The sequence below is a fragment of the Hyla sarda genome, chromosome 8, assembly GCF_029499605.1.
Source record: "Hyla sarda isolate aHylSar1 chromosome 8, aHylSar1.hap1, whole genome shotgun sequence".
Lineage (NCBI taxonomy): Eukaryota > Metazoa > Chordata > Amphibia > Anura > Hylidae > Hyla > Hyla sarda.
This window is the reverse complement of record NC_079196.1, coordinates 159,490,269-159,512,028: the sequence shown is the minus strand read 5'-3', so window position 1 is coordinate 159,512,028 and position 21,760 is coordinate 159,490,269. Positions and strand designations below refer to the sequence as shown.

At 42.4% G+C, this 21,760-nt stretch overlaps 2 protein-coding genes across 3 annotated transcripts in view; one reads left to right on the top strand and one right to left on the bottom strand.

Annotated features, from left to right (window-relative positions):
* Window positions 1–21,760, top strand: part of CEP20 (centrosomal protein 20) — a 79,720-nt gene that overhangs the window by 118 nt on the left and 57,842 nt on the right. The gene's annotated exons all lie outside the window — the stretch shown is intronic.
* ABCC1 (ATP binding cassette subfamily C member 1) overlaps window positions 1–21,760 on the bottom strand; it is a 222,725-nt gene that overhangs the window by 181,668 nt on the left and 19,297 nt on the right. The gene's annotated exons all lie outside the window — the stretch shown is intronic.

Genomic DNA, 21,760 nt, shown 5'->3' with positions numbered 1-21,760 from the left:
GGGAACGCTGAATGTCACATGCTGGAACTTTTACATCCAACCTTCCATCCTCATAGGCTGTAATGGGGTAGAGTGCTGGAGCTATGGACCATTCAGCAGTGGCATTGCTAGGGTTGGTGTCACCAGGTGCGGCGGGAATGTGCTAGTGACTTGGTGTTAGCCTGGTGTGGCTATGCCACTGCCATCCAGTAAGGGTATGTTCACACTACGGATTATGAACGGAATCTCTGCTCGCAGAATTCCACGAGTGGAGATTCCATTCTGGCGGCCGCCGCCGCAATACTTTGGCTGTAGAACCGCGCGGCACTGCGCCGTCACTATTGATGGCTAGGCAGAACATGTTCTTTCTTTGCAATGAACAATTTCAGAGGTGGAATTGTCCGCCGCTGAAATTCCGCAGTGTTAACGGGTCCCACGGAAACCCATTCACACTGATGCTTATGTTTACAGCATGTAATTCCGTTTGCGGAATTACGCTCACGGAATTCTGCAGGAATTACGTAGTGTGAACATACCCTAAGGATTCACCAGATCCCAAAAGAATCATGATGCTTTTTTTTTTATACAACGCCTGCATGTTTGCATAAGCCAGATGAATAGGAAAAAGGCTTAAAGTGTACCTGTTGTCAACAAAAACTTTTTATATAATATAGATAATTCCATTATATTATATATATATATGTTAAAAAATGTGTATATTTTTGTCCCTGCAGCTATTGACTGTGTGTCCCTGTGAGGAGTCCAAATACAGGAAGTGAGGGCGGGACAAGCAGGGCTCTGTGCACTAAAAAAAAAGCAGGACAAAGCCAGGAGTCTGCACAGAGCCCTGCTTGTCCTATCCTCACTTCCTGTTTTTGGACTCATCATAGAGACACACTTTATTTATTTATATAGCGCCTACAGATTCTGCAGCGTTTACAATTATGGGGTACAAACAAAGACAAGTATCAGACATAAAATTACACAATAACTATTCAAACAAGAGGTGTGGGGATATGTTGAGGATATGTTGGGGATATGTTAAGGATATGTTGGGGATATGTTGAGGCCAATTAAAGAAGGTTATAGGCCTGTCTGAAGAGATGTGTTTTTAGGCCACATTTGAAACTATGGATGTTGTTGAGTCTGAGGGATTGAGGGATAGCATTCCAGAGAACCAGTGCAGCACGAGTGAAGTCTTGGAGACGGGAGTAAAAAGTTCGGATTATAGAAGATGTTAGTGTGAGATCATTAGCAGATCGTAGAGAACGTGTAGGATGGTAGACAGAGATGAGAGAGGAGATGTAGGGAGGTGCAGCATTGTGGAGAGCTTTGTGTGTAAGACTGAGGATTTTGTACTGTATTCTGGACTGAATTGGTAACCAGTGTAGTGACTGACACAGGGAAGAGGTGTCGGTGTAGCGGCTGGAGAGGAAGATGAGTCTGGCTGCGGCATTAAGGATGGACTGGAGAGGAGAGAGTCTGGAGAAAGGAAGGCCTATTAGTAAAGAGTTACAGTAGTCGAGGCGGGAGTGAATCAAAGCAATAATGAGTTTTAGCAGTTTCAATAGTGAGAAGCGGGCGGATTCTGGAAATGTTTTTGAGATGCAGGTGACAAGAACGTGAAAGAGACTGAATATGGGGAGTGAAAGACAGATCAGAGTCAAGTATAACTCCAAGACAGCAAGCCTGCTGCCCGGGAGATATGGTAGTACCACATACCGAGATGGAAATGTTAGGTACAGTATCAGTTGATGGAGAAAAGACAAGAAGTTCTGATTTAGACAGATTTAGTTTCAGATATAAAGAGGACATGATATCTGAGACGGCAGAGAGACAGTGTCTGGTATTCTGTAGGAGTGCAGGGGTGATGTTGGAGGAAGAGGTATAGAGTTGGGTGTCATCAGCATAGAGGTGGTACTGGAAACCAAATCTATTGATTGTTTTTTCCAATGGGGGATGTGTAGAGTGAAAAGAGTAGAGGACCCAGGACCGATCCCTGGTGAACCCCGACAGCAAGGGGAAGAGGAGAAGAAGTAGAGTAAGAAAACGAGACGCTAAAGGAGCGGCCAGAGAGATAGGAGGAAAACCAGGCGAGAGCAGAGTCCTTGAGACCAATGGAGCGGAGACTACTGAGGAGGAGTTGGTGATCCACAGTATCAAAAGCCGCTGACAGGTCCAAGAGAATCAGTAATGAGAAATTGCCATTTGATTTGTCCGTCAGAAGATCGTTAGTGACTTTGGTTAGAGCCGTTTCTGTGGAGTGAAGGGAGCGGAAACCAGACTGTAAGGGGTCAAGGAGAGAGTTCTTGGAGAGATAGCGAATAAGGCGGGAGTAGACCAAGCATTCCAGGAGTTTGGAGATAAAGGGGAGATTTGAGACGGGTCGATAGTTGGCTGCACAGGACGGGTCCAGAGAGTGTTTTTTCAATAGTGGGGTTATGATAGAGTGTTTAAAGGAGGAGGGAAAGACCCCAGAAGAGAGGGAGAGGTTAAAGATTTTAGTTAGGTGACAGCTGATAGCAGGAGAGAGAGACTGGATGAGGTGTGAAGGCATGGGGTCACTAGAGCAGGTAGTGGGGCGGGTGGAGAAGAGGAGCCTGGAAACCTCATCCTCCATTACAGGCTCAAAAACTAAGAGTGCTGAAGAGGCGACGTGGCTGGGAATTGGATCAGAACTTTTAGGGGACTGCGAGAGGATTTCATCACGAATGTCATCGATTTTAGTTTTGAAGTATTTGGCCAGGTCTTCAGCACAGAGATCAGTGATTGGGGTCTGTACTTAACAATAGCTGCAGGAACAGCATTTTTTCACCCAAAAAATGTACATTACAAATATCCTCTTCAGGACGCAGGGCGTATGCATATTGGTCAGAAGACTGACCAATAGCAGATCGGGGGCGGAGGGGTTAAAGTTCGGTTCCCCATTCTGCCCACCGATGGTAATCCGGGCAGAACGGGGGAACTGTAGCGTGACTGGTGGAGGTCCCTTACCTGCTATCGGTGGCGGGCGGCGATGACGTGCAGCTCCTTGGTACAGACTACGGAAGACAGTAAGTAGTTGCCTAGCAACATCTGGAGTGCTACAGTTTGGAGACCACTCTACAGTGGTCTCTAAACTGTAGCCTTCCAGATGTTGCAAAACTACAACTCCCAGCATGCCCAGACAGCCGTTTGGGCATGCTGGGATTTGTAGTTTTGCAAGATTTAGAGGGATACAGTTTGGAGATCACTGTGCAGTGGTCTCTAAACTGTGGTCCTTCAGATCTTGCAAAACTACAACTCCCAGCATGCCCAAGCAGCCGTCTCGGCATGCTGGGAGTTGTAGTTGTGTACCTCCAGCTGTTACATAACTACATCTCCCTACATGCTGGGAGTTGTAGTTTTGCAACAGCTGGAGGCACACTGGTTGAAAAAATACTGAGTTAGGTAACAGAACCTAACTGAAGGTTTTCCAACCAGTGTGCCTCCAGCTGTTGCAAAAGCACAACTCCCAGCATGCACGGTCTGTCAGTACATGCTGGGAGTTGAAGTTTTGCAACAGCTGAGATCTGTCAAACGCCAGTGGGGTATAAATGCTCACTGCAACCCTTATTAAATTCTGTGAGGGGTGTAGTTTCCAAAATGGTGTCACATGTGGGGGGTCCACTGTTTTGACACCACGGTGGGCTTTGTAAATGCACAAGGACCCCGACTTCTATTCCAACCAAATTCTCTCTCCAAAAGCTCAATGGTGCTCCTTCTCTTCTGAGCATTGTAGTGCGCCAGCAGAGCACTTGACGTCCACACATGGGGTATTTCCATACTCAGAAGAAATTGGGCTACAAATTTTGGGGGGCGTTTTCTCCTATTACCCCTTGTAAAAATGTAAAATTTGGGGGGGGGAAACAGCATTTTAATGAAAAAAAAAATTCTTTTACACATCTGACTTTAACGAAGTCCTCAAACACCTGTGGGGTGTTAAGGCTCACTGTACCCCTAGTTATGTTCCTTGAGGGGTGTAGTTTCCAAAATGGTATGCCATGTGGGTTTTTTCTGGTGTTCTGGCACCATAGGGGCTTTCTAATTTTGACATGCCCCCAAAAACCATTTCAGAAAAACTCACTCTCCAAAATCCCTTTGTCACTCCTTCCCTTCTAAGCCCTCTAGTGCCCCCACAGAGCACTTGACATACACATATGAGGTATTTCCTTACTCGAGAGAAATTGGGTTACACATTTTATGGTGATTTCTCTGCTTTTACCCCTTGTATAAATTCAAAAACTGGGTCTACAAGAACATGGAAGTGTAAAAAGTGAAGCTTTTGAATTTTCTCCTTCACTTTTTTGCTATTCCTGTGAAGCACCTAAAGGGTTAACACACTTACTGAATATCATTTTGAATACTTTGAGGGGTGCAGTTTTTATAATGGGGCAATTTATGGGGTATTTCTAATATTAAGGCCCTTCAAATCCACTTCGAAACCGGTCCCTGAAAAATTCCAATTTTGATAATTTTGTTAAAAGTTGGAAAATTGTTGCTGAACTTTGAAGCCCTCTGATGTCTTCCAAAAGTAAAAACATGTCAACTTTATGATGCCAACATAAAGTAGACATATTGTATATGTGAATCAATATATAATTTATTTGGAATATCCATTTTCCTTATAAGCAGAGAGTTAGAGTTAAAAAATGCAAAATTTTTCATCAAATTTTGGAATTTTTTCACCAATAAGTGAAGTATCGACAAAAATTTACCACTAACATAAAGTAGAATATGTCACGAAAAAACTATCTCTGAATCAGAATGAAAATTAAAAGCATTCCAGAGTTATTAATGCATAAAGTGACAGTGGTCCGATTTGCAAAAAAAGGGCTGTGTCTATAAGGTGAAAATGAGCTGCGTCCTTAAGGGGATATACATATAATGGATCTACATTGTATAAAAAGTTTTTGTTGATGACTGGTAAAGTTTAAAGTACTACTCCGAGAAAGTCAACTTATTCACTATCCACATAAACGTCTGATTGCGGGGGTCTAACTGCAGGGACCCCTGCAATCTCTTGTATGGTGCCCAGCAACTCACCTGTGCTCAAAGTGCTCCAGCCCCCACCCTCAGAGAAGAGCGGAGTGATGACCCACTTAGCCAAACATAGGCTGTGATAGGACCCCTGTCTCAGCTGGTGATTGACTAAGCGGGCCGTGCCTCCTGCTCATCTAATAAAGTGAGGGTCGCTCCAAGAGCAGGTGAGTTGCAAGGTCAGACTCCCTGCGACCAGACACTTTTACCTGATCTTGTGGATATACGATAAGCTATCTTCCCTGGAGTACCCCTTTAACATGTCCTGTGTACAGTCAAGGGCAAAAGTTTTGAGACTGAGACAAATTTTGGTTTTCACAAAGTTTGCTGCTTCAGTGTTTTTAGATCTTTCAATCAAATGATTCTATGGTTACTGTTTTACAAAAACAGGCATTTCATACATTTTAAACTTTTTATTGACAAATACATCAAGTTACGCAAATACTCAGTGTTTAACCTTCTTTTTCAAGACTTCTGCAGTTCTCTCTTGCATGGTGGATGTCAGCTTTTGGGCCAAATCCTGACTAATTGTAACACATTCCTGCCAATGGGTATGAGATCTGGGGAGTTTCCTGGCCATGAACCCATAATTTCAATGATTTGTAACCGCACCCTGTTACATGATGCTCCTACATCCCTGGAAAAAGTTACTCTTGAAGGATGTTTAGATACCAGAGAGTGCCAGGACTGTCTACTAAGTTCACATTGAGGAACTGGAGCAGAATGGAAACTGAATAATTTCAGTCAGGAAAATCTTGATTTTTTTCCCATTCTCTCCCTCCCTGGTAATTTGTGCGGATTTTGTGCAGAATTTCTGTGTGAATTCCGTGCGAAACTCATTTTGTCAGTTAAATAAAGAAAATCCCATTGATTTCAATGGGCTTTTAGCCAGGGATTCCGCCTGAAGAATGTCAAAATAACTTTTATTTAAAGAGTACCTCTCATAATCCTCTTAAATTCAGTTCACCTGCGTCATGTGATGACACCCATCCCCGCAAAGAAGATTCGTTTTAGGCTGCAGCAGGGAGATGTAAGTACTGTAGCTGTGAAACTTAACTTGCCTAATAAGGGAGGACCTGCTTATCACCAGGGGCTAACCTATCTTCTTAGGGTGCATACTGTAATTGTTTAAATAGGAGCCCTACCTGCTGGGGGTAATATCTATGTGGGGGCCTGTACACCTATTGGGAACCCCTACCTGATCATCAGGTAGGGCTCCCCAGTACATAGACAGGCCCCCAGATAGATATGACGCCCATCAGTGATGGGTATCATATCTATCTGGCGCCTCTATACCTACTTGGGAGCCTTGCCTGATGGGGGTCATATCTATCTGCGAGCTAGTCTACCTACTGTGGAGCCCTACCAGATGTTGGTCATACCTATATGGGGGCCTATGTATCTACTGGGGAGCCCTACCAGATGGGGTAATATCTATAGGGGGGCCTATGTACCTACTGGGGAGCCCTACCTGATGGGGGTCACATCTATATGCGGGCCTGTGTACCTACTGCGGAGCCCTACCTGATGGGGACATATCTATCTGGGGTCATGATGGGGGCATTATATGTGAGGGGCGCATGATGGGGGTCATATATGTGAGGGGCACATGATGGGGGCATTATACACCACTCAAAAAAATAAAGGGAACCCTAAGATAACATCCTTGATCTGAATGAATGAACTAATCGTATAAAATACTTTCATCTTTACATAGTCGAATGTGCTGACAACAAAATCACACAAAAATTATCAATGGAAATCAAATGTTTCAACCCATGGAAGTCTGGATATGGAGTCCCACTCAAAATCAAAGGGGAAAACCACACTACAGGCTGATCCAACTTTGATGTAATGTCCTTAAAACAAGTCAAAATGAGGCTCAGTAGTGTGTGTGGCCTCCACGTGCCCGTATGACCTCCCTACAACGCATGGGCATGCTCCTGATGAGGTGGCGGAAGGTCTCCTGAGGGATGTCCTCCCAGACCTGGACTAAAGCATCTGCCAACTCCTGGACAGTCTGTGGTGCAACTTGGCGTTGATGGATGGAGCGACAACAATTAAATAAGGGGGGCTCAACTTATGTGTGTACATATAAATGTATACAGAACTAGGGGGTGCTGCTCCAGTGAAAAAACATACACAACAACCACTAGACCAAAGTAATCACTGGAAGAAAGCGCACACCACCAAAAATGTAGTCATAAATACAAAGATTTTATTAGAACAAATATCATATATTAAGGGACATTTAAAAACAATTAAAACCGCTCAAACAGAGCATAGCACAACCCTGGGGAAGGGCCATGAACCCCCTCCCAAAGGTAAGTGACCCCATTCATGGTTAGCAAACTGCAATGGAAATAACACACAGTATGTGAGATAACAATGTGTCACAATCACCTATCCTGCCCCACAATAATAAATAGATAATACACAAATGGAAATAGTACTAAATGATACTTAAAGGAACTGCCAGCATAAAAGGAAATCCCCATAGCAAACATATGCTGTTCTGGACAGTTCCTAAAATGGACAGAGATGTCAGCAGAGAGCACTGTGCTCGTGATGTCAGCAGACAACTCTGTGTTTCAATAAGAAAATAATTTCCGCTGTAGTATTCAGCAGCTAATAAGTACAGGAAGGATTAAGATTTTTTATTAGAAGTAATTTACAAATCTGTAGAAATATATATATTAGGGCTCAGGGTTTGAGAAAACTGGACAGGTTGTGTTTAAAGTAATATTTCAATTTATTGATTGTATATAATGTGACAATTGAATATTAGATAAAATGTAAATAGCAGCAACTGCGTCTCACAGGGCCCTTGTGTAGGCGCAGCACCAACCATTAAGAACTATAGCATATGTATAGTACAGTATATAAAATATACTTGTAAAAAATTATAAAAGATATAAAATAAGAATATAGAGACCACCATAAACATATATATAGAGAGGGATCTGGGTGGGAGAGTCTTAGTCCATCCTCTATGGTAAATAATCTCCTCTCATAAAAAAGTCCTGCTCATATAGACCGATTCTGGTATTGTGGTAACCAATGGCAACCATAAGGTTAGTAACCCGTAGCAACCGTTCTGATGAGTCCGGCTATTTAAGCACTTCAACGTTTAAGTAGAAGATAAACTTGATATTTGTAGACAATATTCAACATGAACAGCTAGTGTGCAGTCACTGTTAATATGCATGCATATTTGTATGATACTTTGTATCTCACCGCTCCCGAACACTGATGCGCTGAACTTCACGGGGATGCTGCGATCTCCTCCTGATGCGCTGTGTAATCCTGCAGTGTATTAGCACTGAGTAGCTGTCTTGGTAAGCGGCAGCATCACCGCAGACTCGGCCGTCTCCCACAGTGGTGATGTTGGTAGATGGTGGGTTGCGGGTGGTGTTATCGCAGCGGTTCTGCGGATGCGCACGTACATGTGCCGGTGGCGTCCTCGTGGCAGCGAGGCGCGGATGTCTCCTTCACCGGGTGTCGGGTGATTGACAGTTTATTGTCCGGTATTGGACTGCTATTGACTTAAGCAGGGCAAATATACTGGTGGTCTCAATAGGTATTGAGGGGACGCTGGACGCGTTTCAGGACTGTCTCAGTCCTTTCTTCAGCAGCAAAGAATAAGTGTAATGGGGGTCACTGTATCGTATTTTATACATTTAACTCCTCCTCTATCAATTAGTGACATCAGATCCAGAGTAAACAAAGTAAACAAAACAAAATAGTGGTGTTAGATTTATGAATGAAAGTAGTAGAGCTCAGTACTAAATGAATAGGACTGTCTTAGGGAAGAAACAAGATTTCTTTTTTAAAATAGAATGGCTATAAATCGATGTGTTTGTAGGAGTCGGAATGTTTTTTTTTTATACTACTCTGGTATTTATATCTCCATTGTCTATAACTTTTGTATTCAACCATATCCATATGCCTTATGTACACTATCTAGTCCCTTCTTCTATACTGCTACAGATATACTGACTGTAGGACACTAAGAGTATAGATACTTCTCTTTAGACACCTGGTCTCTAGTAATCCACAATCACCACATTTGCATATTAGGTTTCACTATCACAATTATACTCACAAGCAAAATATATATCCCATTTCACACTACACCAATATTTTAAATATTTGCATTATCATCAATATTTAGACTTTCACATAGTATTCATACTTTTATACAATTGTACACAGATACTATGATTTTATATTTATGGTCAACAATTGGCACACAATGAATTTACTTAATATATCTCAAACATTCCATTCACACAAAAAGACATCACTTTGTAACTCACTCACGTATATTATTTAATACAGGTCTTTTTATTTTATTTTCAATGCATTACACAGCAGACTATATGTAATTCAAGACAGTCCTATTCATTTAGTACTGAGCTCTACTACTTTCATTCATAAATCTAACACCACTATTTTGTTTTGTTTACTTTGTTTACTCTGGATCTGATGTCACTAATTGATAGAGGAGGAGTTAAATGTATAAAATACGATACAGTGACCCCCATTACACTTATTCTTTGCTGCTGAAGAAAGGACTGAGACAGTCCTGAAACGCGTCCAGCGTCCCCTCAATACCTATTGAGACCACCAGTATATTTGCCCTGCTTAAGTCAATAGCAGTCCGATACCGGACAATAAACTGTCAATCACCCGACACCCGGTGAAGGAGACATCCGCGCCTCGCTGCCACGAGGACGCCACCGGCACATGTACGTGCGCATCCGCAGAACCGCTGCGATAACACCACCCGCAACCCACCATCTACCAACATCACCACTGTGGGAGACGGCCGAGTCTGCGGTGATGCTGCCGCTTACCAAGACAGCTACTCAGTGCTAATACACTGCAGGATTACACAGCGCATCAGGAGGAGATCGCAGCATCCCCGTGAAGTTCAGCGCATCAGTGTTCGGGAGCGGTGAGATACAAAGTATCATACAAATATGCATGCATATTAACAGTGACTGCACACTAGCTGTTCATGTTGAATATTGTCTACAAATATCAAGTTTATCTTCTACTTAAACGTTGAAGTGCTTAAATAGCCGGACTCATCAGAACGGTTGCTATGGGTTACTAACCTTATGGTTGCCATTGGTTACCACAATACCAGAATCGGTCTATATGAGCAGGACTTTTTTATGAGAGATTATTTACCATAGAGGATGGACTAAGACTCTCCCACCCAGATCCCTCTCTATATATATGTTTATGGTGGTCTCTATATTCTTATTTTATATCTTTTATAATTTTTTACAAGTATATTTTTATATTTTATATACTGTACTATACATATGCTATAGTTCTTAATGGTTGGTGCTGCGCCTACACAAGGGCCCTGTGAGACGCAGTTGCTGCTATTTACATTTTATCTAATATTCAATTGTCACATTATATACAATCAATAAATTGAAATATTACTTTAAACACAACCTGTCCAGTTGTCTCAAACCCTGAGCCCTAATATATATATTTCTATAGACAAACTACAATCTGACACCTTGGGTATAAGTGTCTAATTAGGTAGCCCGGGTTTATTTGGTGGGTAGTCAGACAAGAGCCTCTCCAACTCTTCTATATAATTTACAAATCTGTTTAACTTTCTGGCACTAGTTGATTTAAAACAAAAAGTTTTTCACCGGAGTACCCCTTTAAGTAAGAGACAGAGATGGACATCCAATACACACAGACGGGGTCACACCAGAGCCCCACGCGTTCCGTCACAGAGCGACTTCCTCAGGGGTGTTGTGCTGGAGTTGTCCCCACATCAAATATATATATATATATATATATATATATATATATATTAATTTGGATAATACCTGGCAGGTGAGCTCACTCCACGCCTCCTAAAGCAGCGTGCATCATACAGATGCTTCCTATCCGACCCGATATCATGTGATACATATATACCAGAAGTTATCCGGATAGTAAGCATCTGTATGATGCACGCTGCTTTAGGAGGCGTGGAGTGAGCTCACCTGCCAGGTATTATCCAAATTAATATGTATATATATATATATATATATATATATTTGATGTTGGGACAACTCCAGCACAACACCCCTGAGGAAGTCGCTCTGTGACGGAACGCGTGGGGCTCTGGAGTGACCCCGTCTTTGTGTATTGGATGTCCATTTCTGTCTCTTGCCCAAGTATCATTTAGTACTATTTCCATTTGTGTATTATCTATTTATTATTGTGGGGCAGGATAGGCGATTGTGACACATTGTTATCTCACATACTGTGTGTTATTTCCATTACAGTTTGCCAACTATTGACGGGGTCACTTACCTGTGGGGGGGGGGGGGGGGGTTCATGGCCCTTCCCCAGGGTTGTGCTATGCTCTGTTTGAGCGGTTTTAATTGTTTTTAAATGTCCCATAATATATGATATTTGGATATATGTTCTGATAAAATCTTTGTATTTATGACTACATTTTTGGTGGTGTGCGCTTTCTTCCAGTGATTACTTTAGTTTAAAGGGGTACTCCGGTGAAAACCTTTTTTCTCTTAAATCAACTGGTGCCAGAAAGTTAAACAGATTTGTAAATTACTTCTATTAAAAAATCTTAATCCTTCCTGTACTTATTAGCTGCTGAATACTACAGAGGAAATTATTTTCTTTTTGGAATTCTCTCTGATGACATCACGAGCACAGTGCTCTTTGCTGACATCATTACAATAATAACTCTTTATTTATTGTTGTCCTTAGTGAGATTTGAACCCAAGGACCCAGCACTGAAAGGCAGCAGTGCTAACCACTGAGCCACCATTCTGCCCTTAGCATTCATTTGCTATGCACGGTTGCTAAAATGGACAGAGATGTCAGCAGAGAGCACTGTGCTCGTGATGTCATCAGTGTTCCAAAAAGAAAGGAATTTCCTCTGTAGCATCCAGCAGCTAATAAGTACTGGAAGGATTAAGATTTTTTAATAGAAGTAATTTACAAATATGTTTAACTTTCTGGCACCAGTTGATTTAAAAGAAAAAAGGTTTTCATCGGAGTACCCCTTTAATGGTTGGTGGATGAAGTGAGACATGATGTTCCAGATGTGCACAATCTGATTCAGGTCTGGGGAAAGGGCAGGCCAGTCCATAGCATCAATGCCTCTTGCAGGAACTTCTGACACATTCCAGCCACATGAGGTCTAGCATTGCCTTGCATTAGGAGGAACCCAGGGCAAACCGCACCAGCATATGGTCTCGCAAGGGGTCTGAGGATCTCATCTCGGTACCTAATGGCAGTCAGGCTACCTTTGGCAAGCACATGGAGGGCTGTGCGGCCCCCCCAAAGAAATGCTACCCCACACCATTACGGACCCACCGCCAAACCGGTCCTGCTGGAGGATGTTGCAGGCTGCAGAACGTTCTCCATGGCATCTCGAGATTCTGTCATGTCTGTCACGTGCTCAGTGTGAACCTGCTTTCATCTGTGAAGAGCACAGGGCGCCAGTGGCAAATTTGCCAATCTTTGTGTTCTCTGGCAAATGCCAAACGTCCTGCACAGTGTTGGACTGTAAGCACAACTTCTACCTGTGGATGTCGGGTCCTCATACCACCCTCTTGGAGTCTGTTTCTGACTGTTTGAGTGGACACATGCACATTTGTGGCCTGCTGCGGGTCATTTTGCAGGGCTCTGGCAGTGCTCCTCCTTGCACAAAGGCGTAGGTAGCGGTAATGCTGCTGGGTTATTGCTCTCCTACGGCCTCCATCACGTCTCCTGACGTACTGGCCTGTCTCCTGGTAGCGCCTCCATGCTCTGGACACTACACTGACAGACACAGCAAACCTTCTTGCCACAGCTCGCATTGATGTGCCATCCTGGATGAGCTGCACTACCAGAGCTACTTGTGTGGGTTGTAAATTCCTTCTCATGCTACCACTAGAGCGAAATCACCGCCAACATTCAAAAGTGACCAAAACATCAGCCAGGAAGCATAGGATCTGAGAAGTGGTCTGTGGTCACCACCTGCAGAACCTCTCCTTTATTGGGGGTGTCTTGCTAATTGCCTATAATTTCTACCTGTTGTCTGTTCCATTTGCACAACAGCATATGAAATTGATTGTCAATCAGTGTTGCTTCCTGAGTGGACAGTGGGATTTCACAGAAGTGTGATTGATTTGGAGTTACATTATGTTGTTTGTGTTCCCTTAATTTTTTTGAGCAGTGTATGTTTTGGGCGCATGATGGGGGCAATATATGTGAGGGGCGCATGATGGGACATTATATGTAAGAGGCGCATGTGGCCCAGCCTCTAACTCCAGTGGCCCCCAGATAATTCGAGTTTGATACCCCTGGTCTAGATGTAACAGAGCCTTACTCCAAGCTACTGCAGCTTCTGTGTATGTGCAGTATATCTCTCTCTGCCTGTGTCTCACAGGCCAAGAGAGGAACATTTATCAAAATGTGTCAAGAGGAAAAGTTGCTGAGTTGCCTATAGCAACCAATCAGATCGCTTCTTTCACTTTTTGGAGGCCTTTTCAAAAATGAAAGAAGCAATTTGGTTGCTATGGGCAACTCAGCAACTTTTCCTCTGGACAGGTTTTTATAAATCTCCCCCAGAGAGACTAACTGATGACTTTTGTCTAGAGCAGGGGTACTCAACTGGCGGACCACGGTCCAGATCCGGTCCTCGGGCACTAGTCACCCGGACCGCCCGCCGGCTCTCCCTTATTCATTTGTATAGGTGTCTTTAAGACACCGATACAAATGAATAGCTGTGGCCCGGAGTGAGGGAACATTGTGCTCCCTGCCCGGCCGCCTGGTGCTTCTGTGATGCAGCTATTAGCGCTGCCTGCATCTTCTGCTCTGGCCAGGCCTGACAAGAAGAATCCAGAGCAGCGGAGTAGCGCAGGAGCAAAGCTGAGGTAAAAATTTGTGTTCCCCCACGTGCGGCTCTCCAGTTGTTGTAGAACTACAGCTCCCACCTTCTGTCTGTGCATGATGGGAGTTATAGTTTGCCACAGCTGGAGAGTCACAGTGGCAAAGTTTATGTTGGGGCATAGTGGCATCCTTAATTCGGGGGGCACAGGGCATCCTTAATTCTGGGGACACAGTGGCATAATTAAGTGTGGCGGCAAAGTAGCATAATTAAGTGTGGCCGGCAAAGTGGCATAATTAATTCTGGGGGCACAGTGGCATAATTAATTCTGTGCAGCACTGGCATAATTAAGTCTGGCAACACAGTGGCATAATTAATTCAAGGGGCACAGTGGCATAATTAATTTTGGCTCACAGTGGAATCAAGTCTGGGGGCAAAGGGGCATAAATAATTCTGGGGCACAGTGGCATAATTAATTCTGGGGCACAGTGGCATCATTAAGTCTGGGGGCACAGTTGCATCAGTTATTGTGGGGGCAGCATGTGGCAATAATATTGCAAGGGAACAGTGTGTGGCAGTAATATACCAGGGCATAGTATGTGGCAGTAATATACCAGGGGCCCAGTGTGTGGCAGTATTATATTCAGGGGCTACAGTGTGTGGCAGAATTATTTTCAGGGGCACAGTTGTTGGCAGTATTATGTTCATGGGTACAGTATGTGGCAGAATTATATTCAGATTGCACAGTGACAGTATTACAGTATATTCAGGGGATACAGTGTGTGGCAGTAATATACCAGGGGGCCAGTGTGTGGGAGTAATATTCCAGGGACTCGGTGTGTGGCATTATTATATTCAGAGGGTACAGTGTGCAGCAGTATTATATTCAGGGGTGTGTGGCAGTATTCAGGTCATACATCCTCACACTTCAGTCGCGTGTTTGCTATTTCCTTCATGGCACTGAGGCCGCTAGGTGAGAACCAGGCCTTAGCATTCAGCTCGGACCTTTACCGGATGGTAGACATAAATAAGCAGATCCTCACCACCAAAAAAAGTTGAGTACCCCTGGTCTAGAGTATAGAAAGAGGCATTATTCTCTGATATTTTACAAAAGTTCTTATATTTCCTTCTACTATTGATTTATGCAAAGTATGTTTAAGCTGAAAAATCACCAATGACTAGCTGCACATTCCTGGACCTTGTAGAGGGTCTTCACCAAAATGGCCATATTTTCATAATTTACCCAAAATCTGTGCACGGAGAGGCACAGGTACCATTACTTTCAATGGCTCAAATGTAGTCAGCTAGTGACTCAGAATTAAAACATGACACACCACTCACTCTTTTGAGAAATAAAATAACTCCAAAGTATTGGTCATTTTAAAGTAACTGGGCCCAAACCTCTCTAATTTTATGTATACTCATTATTATTTATATTTGTGCCATAGAGGGCAAAAGTGTGTATGTGTAAGCAATATTTACTGCTTCCCTTCCTAGTGGGTGCCAAACTGCAATTCCCAGCATGCCCAGACAGCCTTTGGCTGGGAGTTGTAGTTTTGCAACATCTGGAGAGTCACAGTTTGGATACCACTGCTACAGTGGTGCCCAAACGGTAGCCCAACAGATGTTGCCAAACTACAAATCTCAGCATGCCTAGACTGCCCAGGCATGCTGGGAGTTGTAGTTCTATAACATCTGTCCCTTCAGATTTAGCAATTTTCATGAAATGTTTGAAAATTGCTGCTCTACTGTGAAGCCCGCTAATTTTTTCTAAAAGTAAAAATATGTCCATTTTATGATGCCAACATAAAGTGGACATATTGTAAAATTTATTTGGAATATCCATTTTCCTTCCAAGCAGAGAGCTTCAAAGTTAGAAAAATGCAAAATTTTCTAAATTTTCATGAAATTTTGGGATTTTTCACCAAAAAAGGATGCAAGTAACGACGAAAATTTACCACCAAAATAAAGTAGAATATGTCACGAAAAAACTTTCTCAGAATCACAATATTCGGTAAAAGCGTTTTAGAGTTATTAATGCGTAAAGTGACGTGGTCAGAATTGCGAAAAAAGGGCTCAGTCCTTAAGGTGAAAAAGGGCTGTGTCCTTAAGGAGTTAAGTTGCTATGTAGGTAGAAATGAAAGAAAGAACAGCAGCACAGCATGGAAGGGGTTACGCTAAGCGTAATGATGCTGGGATGAGAGGGAAGCCTTGATTTACCTCTCAGAGACAGTATAGACCCTGGAGCATGGATACAGGCTTGCAGATTGAAGACATATCCCAGGCTCTCTCCAGCACATAGTACCTAAGTCCTGTGTTCTGTACTGTTTCCTCTGTTAGTAGAGATGAACTGAACCTAACAGACAATAAACTGCAGATTGTAGGGAAGTGAGACACCTAGTGGACAAGACTTTACAGATTTTCTTTCTGGGTTAAAGGGGTATTTCGGTGAAAAACATTTTAATTCTCTATTTTTTATTTATTTATTATTATTATTTTTTCAAATCAACTTGTGCTAGAAAGTTAAACAGATGAGGTAGCCTGAGCGATTACCTCTTCTTCCACTGCAGCTCCTGTGCTGAGAATGATAATGCCTGGCATGACCAGGCTTTATTAATCGAGTGCAGAGCACACAGATCAATGTGGTTTTATGGAACCACATTGATCTGTATGAGGAATCAAATGATTCCTCCTAAAAGTTCCCTAAGGGGACTAAAAGTGTAAAAAAATTAATAAATAAATAAAAAAGTTTAAAAACACACATTAACCCATTTAAATCACCCCCCTTTTCCCAAATTCCATATAAAAAAATATAATCATAATAAAAATAAACATATGTGGTATCGGGGCGTGTGAAAGTGTCTAAATTATAAAAATATATTGTTAATTAAACCGCACAATCAATGGTGTATGCGCAAAAACATTCCAAAGTCCAAAATTGCATTTTATTAATTTTTTTTATGGTATAAAAAGTGACCAAAAATATGCTATCAAAAAGTCTGATCAAAACAAAAAAACTTCAGATCATGGCGCAAAATATGAGCCCTCATACAGCCCTGTAAGCGAAAAAATACTATAGGGGTCAGAAGATGACAATTTTAAATGTATTCATTTTCCTGAATGTAGTTATGATTTTTTTCAGAAGTAATACAAAATCAAACCTATATAAGTAGGGTATCATTTTAACTGTATGGACCTACAGAATAAAGATAAAATGTCATTTTTACCGAAAAATTTACTGTGTAGAAATGGAAGCCCTCAAAATTTGCAAAATGGCGTTTTTTCTTTCATTTTGTCACACAATGATTTTTTTCCATTTCGACGTCGATTTTTGGGTAAAATGACTGATGTCATTACAAAGTAGAATTGGTGGGGCAAAAAATAAGCCATCATATGGTTTTTTAGGTGAAAAATTTAAAGGTTTATGATTTTTAAAAGGTAAGGAGGAAAAAATGTAAGTGCAAAAACATAAAAACGCTTGGTCCTTAAGGGGTTAAACATGCCTGCTCTTTTATTCCTTGATGTTGGTCTGATTGTACCAATGCCTGTATTTAGACATAAGAACAGTGTGAGCGAATGCAGCAAGCAGGTACAGCTGGTGACATCATTCACAAGCATCTGCCTCCCTCAGTATTCTGAATCCCCCATTTGTGCTTAATATAACCCATAGAGGAGTGTGCGTGAAAGACTAGTCACAGACAACAACTTGTAAAGTATAATGTGTCAAGACAATATCACAGTGGTGCTCTGCAACTTGAAAGTGACCAGGCAGCATTTTACAGGCCATGGACACCTAGAGATATTTTAGCCTAAGTCCCAACATCTTATTCCATACCAGCCCTTCTCTCGTGAATGTGCATCTAATCTCAAATATGATTGGATATGATATGAGTTTAGATTCACAGGGAGTCCGTTGTCAGGACTGACCAGCTTCTAATGTATTGTAATACATGCAAACTGCAGAAGAAAAACATATAAAAAATATATCAAAACTAACTGCAGAAATGTTTTCTCCATTATAATACATCCTTTGCACTAAAAATATGCAGTGGTGTCCGTAAGTCTTTTAAATCTTTTTATACCAAAATTCTAGCAAGCATGCTTTGGCAATTCCAAGAGCATACAAAAAAAAGAAATAAGATAAGATACATGATAAATCCAGCAAACAATAAGTCATGAGTGACAAGTGCAATACTGTCATACTGTCAGCTGAAAACTGCTGATTTGTGATGAGTATGAGGAGTAGTCTGTTGTGGAAGAAGAAACACTTCATACAGAAGTGTGGGGAGTAATATACTATGTCCTTCATCATTGTTTAAAAAATATGGATAATAATCAAAAGTTATGGATACATAAACTTTCATGGATTTGTAGCCTGGAATTGCTGTTACCTTCATTTTCTGCTTATGAACAGATATACCTTTCTACAAACCATAGGGGGAGAATTTCTAAAGAAATGTGGGTCTTGTTATTTATTCTATAAATGTTGCAAATTTTGTTGCGTGTTCTTTGTTCCACAAAAAAGTGTGTGACTTTTGAGGTCTCTAAATGGAAAGCATTTTTTTTTTTTTTTTTAGAAACTACCTTAAATACACATTTTTTGTGACTTTGCAGTGGTTACTAATTTACAACGTGCAACAAGTTTATTTTTGTCTCATAAAAAGTCACATATGCCTTTAAAAGTCTCACAACTTCACCAAGTCAAACATGGTTTTCCAAAAAGGCATACAAAAGCATATTTTACTTCTGCAAAAAAAAAAAAAAGTAATGGTTTCGTTAATGTTTTCTAAAGCCTTTCTGTTTTGTGACCTCGGGGCCTTTAACCCCTTCCCGCTATAGGACGTACACATACGTCCCAGCACCGACACGTTCACGCTCTGGGACATATGCATACGTCCTGACGATCTCCTGCTCTGCTGCACGCAGCTCAGGAGATCGGCGGCGGGACCCAGCTGTCAATCACAGCCGGGGTCCCGACGCAGCTGCCGGGGCCGCGATCGCGTCAGTCCCGGCAGCACATTAACCCCATCGATGCCATGATCAATCCTGATCATGGCATCTATGCTGTTGACAGGGGGAAGGTTATCCCCCTGTTCACAAACGACAGTGCCACAATACGATCTTGGGACGCCGTTGGTTGCTATGGCAGCATGAGGTCAGATGATGACCTCCTGTCTGCCTGCTATGGAAACCTGTGAGATCCAGCCACAGGCTGGATCGCACAGGCTGTAGTGTGTGCAGCTCATCAGGTTATACTGTGCTGCAGTACAAATTAAGGATGTCCCGATACCATTTTTATGAGATTGAGTATGAGTACTGATACTTTTATTCAAGTACTCACCAATTACCGATACCTATTATAACAATATTACGAGGGGGCACTCCCTCCGTCTGGAGAAGAAAAGGTTTAGTCTAAAGGGGCGACACGCCTTCTTTACCGTGAGGACTGTGAATTTATGGAACGGTCTACCTCAGGAACTGGTCACAGCAGGAACAATTAACAGCTTTAAAACAGGGTTAGATACATTCCTGGAACAAAATAACATTAATTCTTATGCAGAATTATAAAACTACATCCCTTTCCCTTATCCCCTTACACCCTTCACTTCAATTCCCTGGTAGGACTTGATGGACGTATGTCTTTTTTCAACCATACTAACTATGTAACCCCTATACTGTAACAGTACAGGATTAACATGCACAGTGACATCACAGTATTGGATTCATATGCACAGTGACATCACTGTACTAGGTTAATATTGTAAAGTTACATCACTGTACAGGGTTAATATGCACAGTGATGTCATAGTCAGACAGTACAGGGTTAAGCACACAGTTAGTGTTTCACAGTACAGGGTTGTGTTTGCACAGTATAGCATGATCAAGGCCCATGGGCCAGCGCAAGGCAGGTTAAAGGGGTAGTCCAGTGGTGAAAAACTTATCCCCTATCCTAAGGATAGGGGATAAGTTTGAGATCGCGGGGGGTCCGACCGCTGGGGCCCCCTGCGATCTCTCTGTACGGGGCCCCGGCTCTCCGCCGAGATAGCGGGTGTCGACCCCCGCACGAGGCGGCGGCCGACACGCCCCCTCAATACATCTCTATGGCAGAGCCGGAGATTGCCGAAGGCAGCCCTTCGGCTCTGCCATAGAGTTGTATTGAGGGGGCGTGTCGGCCGCCGCCTCGTGCGGAGGTCGACACGCCCCCTTCCAGCGGGCTGTCGGGGCCCCGTACAGGAGATCGCAGGGGGCCCCAGCGGTCGGACCCCCCGCAATCTGCAACTTATCCCCTATCCTTATGATAGGGGATAAGTTGCTCACCACTGAATCACCACTGGACTACTCCTTTAAGTGCTATCAGCCAGCGGCCGGCCCTTAGTATTCACTGACTGGCCGCTACTGCGTGGTGGTGGTGGTGGGGATCACAGAACAATCAATCAGACAGGCGGGAGCGAACGCTGAGAATACAGAGTATGTGCGCATTGGCTCGCACGCTGGCCCCGCCTCCCTGCATACATGCGCCGCTGCTGCTAAGTCCTGCACTCCACTCCTGCACTTGGTTATGTCTTTTGCGGGTTGCACGGTGGGGATTGGTGGAGCGGGTTGCACAACAGTAACAAAGATATTGTTTTCAACACAGGGTGCCTCCAGTTGTTTCACCACTACAACTCCCAGCATGCTCTGACAGCCAATAGATGAAAGAAAAAAATAAAAATAAAAGGTTCTTCAATAAAAGTACAAAGTGTAAAAGAAATGATAAATGCCCCTTTCCCAATGAAAGCCCTATATTATCATAAAAAAACACAAATATTATACATATTAGATATTGCCAGGTCTGTAATGACATGTACTATAAAGCTATAATGTAAATTATCCTGCACGGTGAACGCTGTTAAAAATAAATATAAAAAAAATAAAGCTCAAAATTAGCCAATTTTGGTGCAAATAGCAGAATAAAAAAGATCAAAAGGTAGCAGGTATCACAAAAATGATACCAATAAAAAGTACAGCTTGTCCCGCAAAAAATAAACCCTCACTCAATGGCGTCGTACGAAAAATAAAAAAGTTACGGCTTTCGGAAAATGATTAAACAAAAAAGGGAAAAAATAAATTTTGCTCAGAAAAGGAAAAAGAACATAAAAAGCTATATACAATGGGTGTCGCCATAATCATACCGAATAAATACAGTACAAAGATATATATATATATATATATATATATCACTTTTACCGCACAGTGAACACCATAAAAAATAATAAATAAAAAACGCCAGAAATTTTCCAGTTGTTCACAATATTTTGGAGTTTTCACAAAAAATGCTGCATGTGTCAACAAAAATGCACCACTTATATAAAGTACAGTATGTCACTAAAAATTGCAGAATCGCTCCACTCAGAAAAAGCTATCTAAAGTTATTACCATTTGGGGTATGCTCACACGTACGCAGATTTCATGTGCAGGATTTGATGCGCAGGATTTACTGCTGCAGATTTCAGTGTAACCTAATGACTGAGCACAGCTTCTAACCGGCAGATACAAATCCTGCTCATCAAATCTGCGCAGGTTTCTGTACGTGTGAACGTACCCTTAAAGAGACACATGTCAAATTTTAAAAATAGCCTGGTCATTAAGGACAAAAATTGGCCCGTCCTTAAGGGGTTAAATATGTGTCCAATATTTTAATTTTGTTTCCCTAACAACATATGTTCTAATAAATGAGGAACCTATTGCCATTCTTTTTTCATTATCTAAGACAGTGTTTCCCAACCAGGACGCCTCCAGGTGTTGCAAAACTACAACAAAGGCTGTCCAGACATGCTGGGAGTTGTGGTTTTGCAACATCTGGAGGCACCCTGGTTG